General features: G+C 41.8%; 1 pseudogene; it reads right to left on the bottom strand.

Annotated features, from left to right (window-relative positions):
- Positions 1–8,106: 8,106 nt before the first annotated feature.
- On the bottom strand, positions 8,107–9,645 carry LOC114896067 (annotated as a pseudogene).
- Between the last annotated feature and the right edge of the window lie 445 nt (positions 9,646–10,090).

Genomic DNA, 10,090 nt, shown 5'->3' with positions numbered 1-10,090 from the left:
TATGCAAAGGAGGCTGAGATAGGTAGTCTTTTCAGATAGGTGATTTGCTGCTAGAATACAACTTGGAAAATGGCAAGCAGGTGGACAAGTGGAAACTTAAAAAAGCAGAGAAAGCTGAAATTTAAGCATCTGCCATCGGAAAAGCCATAAAGCAAGACAAGAACGGCTGCAGAATTGGAGGCACCTGTCACTTTGAATGGGGTGTGGATTAAAAACAAGATTAGTTGAAAGTCTAATAAAAAGCAGCTAGCTCTCTAGATGCCAGCCCTAACATTGCATAGCCAGGCACCTAAACCTTTCCCACCCCAACAGAAGACATTCCAGGTATTCTCACTGGAAAAATCGAAACAGAGCTCTAGCCTCAGGAATATTTCAGGGAAGTAAGACAAAAGGTAAAACAGGGAGGTAAAGTTAAATTTTACATACTGAGTTGTGAGAACTTTAGTCCCCTGCCCTTACTCAGCTCCTAGAATAATAGCAGCCAGGTTTACACCCTCTCCTGAAATACAGAACAATAACAACAGTACAAACAAACAGAAAACTAGCCCAAGAGAAAAAAACCCTACAGATGCTAACATTTGGGCATCTACAAAGTAAGGCCTGAGTACAGATCTACAGTAAACTGTACAGTGAAGCCAGTAGTTAACATCCTGGCCAAGTTTCCAAGCCATTTTTGGTGTTTCTCTCTTAAATAAGAACAGAGAGCCAAAAATCACTAGACTTTTAAGAATGTCTCTGCAAGATCGCCTTTATTGGCAATCTAAAGGCCTGTGAGCATAAGTCCCAGAGATGCTTGCCACTAACATTTATGCTACTTCCGAAGCTCTCAGTTCAGAGAAGCATATGTTGGCCTGAAAGGCTGCAGGTGATTAAAAAAAAAAGAAAAAAAAAGACGGTGTTCATGCTTGGTATTCTATGCTGTACTCTGCTTGGTCTTGTTTATTGCACCACAAGATTGATGGGGTGCAATAAATGCTCTAATGAGATGGTCTCTGACGTATATCAGGATTGGCTTAAGTGTAGAACTTGAGGCTCTTGGCCCCTAAAATTACCCAATGTAGCTGCTTGCTACTTCTCTACTGAAAACGAATTACTAGCCTGGCAGACACTGGTTGAGACGGCACCACAGTTGAGGGACAGCTAAGACCAAAGGTTCCAGTAATTTCCTGGGTGATGTCAGAGAAACAGTGGAATAAGGAAGGAGCAGCTCAGTTAGTCTCATTGATTTAATGTGACCGATACATTCAGGAACGTGTGAAAGGGGGCAGGATGGGAGGGGTCTAGAGAATTCATGGACCGGAGGCATCCACTTCCTGGAGATGACACTGTCCCCATTACATGCTGTCTTTCTAACAACGGGGACTACAGTTCAGAAAGATGTGACTAAGCTTCATTTATTGATGACAGTGTCCACACCCCTTGTAGTAGAAGGCAAGGGAAAGTCAGCCCGAAGGGCCTAGTTATATATTGTGTGGCTGGCTGTACATTACAATGTCCATCTTAGCTTAGTTTCCCCTGAAAGCAGAGCCGGAGACATACTCTCACGTGCATGTAACTTATTTGGAAGGTAATCCCAGAAAATGGAGAGTGATACAGGCAAGAAGAGAAAGCCAATAAAATGTGTGTCATTGAATGGTTATCACCCTGTACAGCTCAGGCTCAATCCTGCTTGGGACCCTCTAAAGAACTATAGAATCCTCTTGGAATTGTATGCTATTGATAAACTGCATGTATAATTAAATAAAACATAATATTTATATTATGTATAGAGAAAAATTAAGTAAAAATAATTTAATTATAACATTTATATAAAAATAATTTTACAAACCCTATTCTGAGAACTAAAGTTCTATTGATTGTTATTATGAGCACAAGTATGGCCCTTTAAGTTTTTGTTTTTGTCTTTTTTTTGTGCGGTACGAGGGCCTCTCACTGTTGTGGTCTCTCCTGTTGTGGAGCACAGGCCCCAGACGCGCAGGCTCAGCGGCCATGGCTCACGGGCCCAGCCGCTCCACGGCATGTGGGATCTTCCCGGACCGGAGCACGAACCCGTGTCCCCTGCATCGGCAGGTGGACTCTCAACCACTGAGCCACCAGGGAAGCCTCCCCCTTTAAGTTTTTAAAATGCTAACAAATGAGATTAAAATTCATTTTGAAGAGACCTGATTTTAAGTCTCTAGTTTCTTGATGTTGGTTCCAATAGTCGGCTCATTTGAAGTTCGGACTAACTTCAAAGGAACTCACTTCTGTTTTTAGGATTTGAGGGTAGAGGAGAAACTCCTGCCCAAGAAGGGGGCTCTATAAGCTCTTCCCAGAGGAGGATGAGAAGGAAAAGGAGGTCTCTACAGGAACTGCTTGCATCTGGAGTGATGATAACGTATTAGAGGGAGGTGGGTGAATGTGGCCTGGCAGCACAAGGCCACCATCTGGAGGGACAACAGGGAGTTATTGTTTGGAAAATTTATTGTGATGTGGTGACTCCTAGTTCAGTGACCAGATCATTCTTGCAACTTCAGCCATCAGCTCCTTTTTTCTTGAGTGTCTGGATCTTTCATCTACTTCTTTTATTAGGGAAGTATTATTTTATTATTTCCTCCTTCAGGATAGAGTTGGTACTCGTCAGCATTCCATAGGTGTCCGCCAGGCTCTGAATTTTTGTTGACTCTTTCTCTAGGCTAATATCCTCCAAAGATGACTCAGTTGCTACAGTCCCCCTTTGAACAGTGCCATCCTTGCCAAGGAGTTGACACTTCTCTTGAATTTGTTATGCCAATGTTTGTGAAATTTCAGCCAGCATTGTGAAAGCAGCATTTCCCATTTCACATGACGCCAGCTTCCAGACAACTAGACAAGTCTAAACAAATATGAGACCCACTAAAAAGCCGATGACAGGCGCACACACCATGGACTCTGGCTGGAGGCTGCAGAGGGCAGGGCCCAGATTCCCATCATCCAGCCATGGCTCCACCACCACTGCTTGTGGCTTTCCAAGGATGCCTGAAGCCAAACTCTGTGGTGGCTTGAAGCCCTTCCATGGCACTGAAGCCCACCACAGAGCTCTATGGAGTAACCACACCTCTCTCAGCTCACGAAAACTTCTGAGATCCCTCTACTTAACCCCCGCAACATCCCACACTGGCAGCCTAAGCAGGCCACCAGTGGAGCTGGCCCAGAGAATGGAGAGATCAACTTTAAAAAGTTTCTCAAAATTACTGCCCACTACCCCTCTTCTCTTCTTAATTAAGAAAAAATTATGAAACTTTTTATTTCTCAGCTGCATTGCACAGCATGCGAGATCTTAATTCCCTGACCAGGGATGGAACCCATGCCCCCTGTAGTGGAAGCTCAGAGTCTTAACCACTGGACCACCAGGGAAGTCCTGAAACATTTTTATTAAGGTAAAATATAGGGGACTTCCCTGGTGGCACAGTGGTTGAGAATCTGCCTGCCAAGCCAGGGGACATGGGTTGGATCCCTGGTCCGGGAGGATTCCACATGCCGCAGAGTGGCTAAGTCCGAGCGCCACAACTACTGAGCCTGTGCTCTAGAGCCCGCGAGCCACAACTACTGAAGCCCACATGCCTAGAGCCTGTGCTCTGCAACAAGAGAAGCCACTGCAATGAGAAGCCTGCGCACCGCAACTAGAGAAAGCCTGAGCACAGCAATGAAGACCCAATGCAGCCAAAAAATAAATTAAAATTTTTAAAAAAATGTATATATATATATATATATATATACACACTCTGTGATGTATTCATATCGTAAATGTATATGCTTTGATGACTTTTGACAACTATATACACCTGTATAACCAATATGCCAATGTAGATATAGAACACTTTCATCACCTTCAGAAAATTCCCTCATTCCCCCTTCCAGGAGTCCCTACTCCCTAAAGGCAATCATCTCTTTGATTTTTATCGACATATATTAATTTGGACTCTTTCTGAACTTCATACAAATGGCATCATGCAGAATGTATTCTTTTGTATCTGGATTCTTTTGCTCAACATCATGTGTTTGGGGTTCACCCATGGTGGTCACCCCTTCTTTCATTCTGAGTCGAATGCCATTGTACAGGCACACATGATTGGACATCAGCCCACCCCTCTTGCTCCCCATTCACTCCACCTCCTCCCAGCCCCCTCCTTTATTTTACTGACTGAAATACTTTGGGAAAGAAAACTTCCCTCATCAACCATTTGGGTTTCCCTGAGGTATAAATTTGTACAGAAAAGTTAGGCTTAAAAGGTGATCAATTAGACTTGCTTTTTAGTGTATGTATGACCTTGCACTCTTACAGATATTTGATATGTTTTAATTCGTTGCAGTTACTATTATTATCAATACTCAAATTATCCCTTCTTTAGCTAGTATTGTCTTTTGAATCCTTTTGACAGGACCCCAGAAGCCTTTGATGGCTTCTTTCCTTCTGATGTGACAAGTTATTCTGGGTTTATCTTGTACATTTCCTGCCCCAGACCTGACATTAGCCACTCATTCAAAGTCATGGCTCCTTTGAGGAGAAAATGATATTTAGAGACCATAGTCTGTGCTCGGGGTGCTGAGTGCTACTGACTGGTCATTGTTTCTAAGCGTTTTCAGTGAACAAAGCTAAGAAATATTATTTAAGTTGAGATATATTTGACATATAACACTGTATTAGTTTTAGGCATATAACACAATGATTTGATATATGTATATATTGTGAAATGATTATCACAAAAAGTATAGTTAACATGCATTACCACACATAGATACAAATTTTTGTTTTCTTATGATGAGAACTTTTAAGATCTACTCTTCTAGCAACTTTCAAATATATAATACAGTATTGTGAACTATATTCACCATGCTGCACATTACATCCCCAGGATTTATTTTCTTATAACTGGAGATTTGTACCTTTTGATCACCTTCACTCATTTTGTTGAGTGAAAATGGTAACCACCAATCTGTTCTCCGAATCTGTGAGCTCCATTTTTTAAGAACCCATATGTAAGTGAGATCATATACTATTTGTCTTTCTCTATCTGACTTAAGAAATATATATATTTTTAAAGAGAAAACATATCAGGGACTTCCCTGGTGGCGCAGTGGTTAAGAATCCACCTGCCAATGCAGAGGACATGGGTTTGATCCCTGGTCCAGGAAGATCCCACATGCCACGGAGCAACTAAGCCCATGCGCCACAACTACTGAGCCCATGTGCCACAACTACTGAAGACCGCGTGCCTAAAGCCCAAGCTCCTCAACAAGAGAAACCACTGCAATGAGAAGCCCATGCACCGCAACAAAGAGTAGCCCCTTCTCGATGCAACTAGAGAAAGACTGTGTGCAGCAACAAAGACCCAACGCAAATAAATAAATACAAGAATGTACTCCCAGACATATGAAAAAAAGAAGAGAGAGAGAGGAAACTTATCACATGCAAGAACCTTTTAACTGATCTTCTTATACCAGTTTCTACTTCACTACTCCTTCCAACTCATGCTCTGCATTTCTGTCAGAATCATCCTCATGAAACACAGATCTGATCTTCATAATCCCCTGCTTAAAAACTTGTGATGGAGTCCCATTGCCAGAAGGATTAAGCCAAAGCTCCTTGGCATGGTATACATACAGATCCTCTAAAAATTTGTCTCCTGGTTTCCATTCCAACCTCTTTAACATTCATTCTTCCCTCTCCCATAGTTCAGCACACCATACTGCTCCCGCCACACTGTGCCTTTTCTCATCTGGTTCACTTTCTCTGAAACGCCCTGATTTTTCTATTTCTTGGTAAATTTGTATTCATCCTTCAATAAATATCTCAAACATCATTTTCTCTAAAATAAATTGCAGCCTCCTTTCCCTACAGAGGACTAATCTGTTTCCATCATATCCTACACAGTATTCCAAATGTCTTTACATAGCACTAATGAAACTATATAATAATGATTTGTTTACATGCATCTCTCTCTAACTAGAGTGTCCCCCAAAATGTTGGACACTTACCATTAGTGGTACTGTAGATGGTTTTACGTGTTACACTGATATGACGTTAAATATTGAATTGCATAGTGTGAGAGTTATCCCCTTTTTAATACTTTAGGGAGAAAGTTTTAGTTTTGTGCTTATGGCTTTAACATCTCTCTATTATTGTGTGATTAATTTCTCTTTTTTAAGAGAGAGCAGGCCTCAGGCTTAAAACTTTGTAGATAACAATAATTGGCTAGAATTTATATCTTTCTTCATGATATTTTCTTTTTTTTTTTTTTGACGGTACGCGGGCCTCTCACTGTTGTGGCCTCTCCCGTTGCGGAGCACAGGCTCCGGACGTGCAGGCTCAGCGGCCATGGCTCACGGGCCCAGCCGCTCTGCGGCACGTGGGATCTTCCCGGACCGGGGCACGAACCCGTGTCCCCTGCATCGGCAGGCGGACTCTCAACCACTGCGCCACCAGGGAAGCCCTATGATATTTTCTGATGATTACTTTCTGTCTATGAAACTTTAAAAATGAATATTGATGAGTGATTTCCCTGGTGGTCCAGTGGGTAAGACTCTGTGCTCCCAATGCAGGGGGCCTGGGTTCATTCCCTGGTTGGGGAACTAGATCCCACATGCATGCTGCAACTAAGAAGTCCACATGCCACAACTAAGAAGCCTGCATGCCGCAACTAAAAGATCCCGCGTGCCACAACGAAGACCTGGCGCAGCCAAAATAAATAAATAAATAAATAAAATATTTTTTAAAAGATAACATGGTCAACACATAAAATCAATTGTATTTCTAGGAAAAATTAATATTGGTGATAGATTTTTCTTTTAAAATAAAAGTGAGATAAAGAAAAATAGTAAGCATATAATGGTAACAAAGTGCATCATTATGGCAAAATTCTCGTAGGATATGTGAAAATGACTTAACTCTGGGAAACACTGGGCTAGGTCCTTCAGAAGCAGGAGGCATAACTTCTATTTTCATCCCCAGTTCCTAGTACTATGTTTAATATACAGTAGATGGTCACTAAATATTTGTCAAATTAAGTTAGGAAGAAACACCCACCTCCAACATTTTCAAGATTCAATGTCATTTTGGGGGATATATACCTAAAGTGAAAGGCCTTCTGTAACTGACTTTTCTGAAAAAGTTAAATAATATCCATTGTTATCATATAAATGACGTTTAGAATGATTTCCTGTAGCTACCATGGAAGAAATCAAATTCACAAGAGGATACGACCATAGATTCTCCAACTGGGTTGTGTGGAATGAGGTCTTAAAAGCCAAAGTTCAGGGGCAATAGAAGAAGGTTAACAATACATTCTATTCCAATCATCACATCAGTTTTCACCATCAAGGTCATGGTACATTTTAAGGGAGGGCAGACCAGAAGAGCTCTCACTAGAGGTGAGCTAGCACCATCTGTTGGGGAGTGAGTTCACAGCATAAGATGATATCAGCTGACTTCATTACTCCGGAATTTATTTCTCCAAAGTACTTTGTTTTCATCATACAAATTTCAAGACACTCATGCATACCCAAGTACAATTTAATTTTCAGTCAGGTCTAGTTCTCTACTATGATAGTCAAAAACAAAACTCTTTAATTAATCTGATTATAGTGTACTAGTTTTTCATGATTTGACTCTTTAATTACAGACCTGATAATTAGACTACTTTGACCCATTTAAGAAATGGAAAAAAGGTTAGTAACATTATACAGCCACGTGGATTATAGGTTTGCTGTAGAATAACAAATATGTGTTGCACAAAACAAAAACTCATAGATACAGAGAACAAGTGGGTGGCTGCCATAGGGTGGTAGAGGGGTGGGCAAAATAGGTGAAGGAGGTTAAGAGGTACAGACCTCCAGTTATAAACTAAATAAGCAACGGGGATGTAATATACAGCATAAGGATATGGTCAATAATACTGTAATAACTTTGTGTGGGGACAGATAATTATTAGACTTATTGTGGTGATCATTTCATAATGTATGTAAATGTGAAATCACTATGTAGTACACCTGAAACTAACATAATGTTGTACATCGACAAAACTTTAAATAAATATATATATATAAAGCAAAAAACAAAAATACATTGTTCTTATAAACCAGCCTTGATTATCTGTGGTTATTAGAAATAGAGGTAGCCTTAAATTTTAAACTTTACAAATAAGCTAGAAACAGTCATTTTCTCCTTTCACACTCCTTCCCAAAAAATCTATAGGTGAAATCGAGAGGGTAGTGTTTCTCTTGTTTACCATTTGGAATAGATGCTCTAGAGTGACAAAAAGGGAAGAGATAGCCAGCTGAGTGTGTGAAGGCAGGTGGAAAATGAGGGGGAGATCATAAGCGCTTGGATTCTAAATGACAACAAGTGTGTTACCAGCAGTTTCCCCAGAGACAGGGCTTAGGAGTAAAGTTTCAAACATTAGAAATAAATTCGTATGTGCCTCTATTTTAATTTTTTTTTTTGCGGTACGCGGGCCTCTCACTGTTGTGGCTTCTCCCGTTGCGGAGCACAGGCTCCGGACGCGCAGGCTCAGCGGCCACGGCTCACGGGCCCAGCCGCTCCGCGGCATGTGGGATCTTCCCGGACCGGGGCACGAACCCGTGTCCCCTGCATCGGCAGGCGGACTCTCAACCACTGCGCCACCAGGGAAGCCCCTTTTTTGATTCATCCTCCTCCTCCTCCTCTTCGTCCTCGTCTTCTTCATCTTCCTCTTCCACCTTTTTCCGGGCAACTTTAGCAGGACCCTTGGCGCCATCAAACTTCCCTTTAGACTTATAGTCTGAGACATCCTTCTCGTATTTCTCCTTCAGCTTCGCTGCCTTTTTGATTTATGGCTGCTTCTCGCTGTCACTTAAGTTATTCCATATCTCGCCCAGCTTCTTTGCCACATCTCCAATAGAGATGCCAAGGTTTGTAGATTTGACCTTGGGGCGGAATTCGGAACAGAACAGGAAAAATCCAGACGGTGGCCTCTTGGGGGCATTCGGGTCCTTCTTCTTCTTGCCTCCCTTAGCTAGTCCGTAATCCTTCATTTCCCCATCATAGAGCACTTTATCTGCCTTTGCCATTTCATCAAATTTAGACTTCTCTTTCCAAGACATTGTCTTCTACCACTCAGAGCACTTCTTGGAAAATTCTGCAAAATTGTCAGGGACCTCGGGGTTTTTCTTCTTATGTTCCTCTCTGCACATCTGCACAAAGAAGGCATAAGCAGACATCTTGCCCTTTGGTTTCTTGGGTCACCTTTAGCCATCTTGACTGTATTGTTCGCTAGTCTGGGCAGCGCAGGGCATGATGCGTGGCTCAGCGCTCCACAGCTGTGCGCTCCATAACATTTTAAATCAATTCCAGCTACCTTTAAAGTTCAAGTTTCTAATTGAACCTCCTTCCACAGTTTGTCCCTTTCCTCAAATACTTCTATCAATAGGAACAGGAAAAAAACCTCCTACCTAGTCACTAAGTCTTTTCAGATATCCCAATAAAAGCTTTTTTCAAACTATAAAGAGCTTTGTAGGGTTTTTCCAATTATAAAAAGTATTTAAAAATAATATGACAGGGGCTTCCCTGGTGGCACAGTGGTTAAGAATCCGCCTGCCAATGCAGGGGTTCGATCCCTGGTCAGGGAAGATCCCACATGCCATGGAGCAACTAAGCCCACACGCCACAACTACTGAACCTGCTCTCTAGAGCCTGTGAGCCACAGCTACTGAGCCCTCGCGCCTAGAGCCCGTGCTCCACAACAAGAGAAACCACTGCAATGAGAAGCCCACGCACCGCAACGAAGAGTAAACCCTGCTCACCACAACTAGAGAAAGCCCGAATGCAGCAACGAAAACCCAATGCAGCCAAAAATAAATAATTAAAATAAATTAATCTGACAGTACCAAAGGTAAGAAGTGAAAATCAGAGTGTAATGCCTCCACCTAGAAACAATTCTATTTATAAATGAACATACCAATACACATATTTTTAACTAAATAGGTTCATGGTTTACACAGAGTCTACTGAATTTTTACTCCACTTAATATGTCAGGGGGGAAGTTTATTAATAACTCTCACCTCCTCCCAAGTCTCTTTTCTCTGCAAGGTCAG

The sequence above is a fragment of the Monodon monoceros genome, unplaced genomic scaffold (genome assembly GCF_005190385.1).
Source record: "Monodon monoceros isolate NGI ecotype Baffin Bay Population unplaced genomic scaffold, NGI_Narwhal_1 Super_Scaffold_15, whole genome shotgun sequence".
Classification (NCBI taxonomy): Eukaryota; Metazoa; Chordata; class Mammalia; order Artiodactyla; family Monodontidae; genus Monodon; species Monodon monoceros.
Note: the sequence above shows the minus strand (reverse complement) of the source record. Positions and strands in the feature narration are given on the sequence as shown.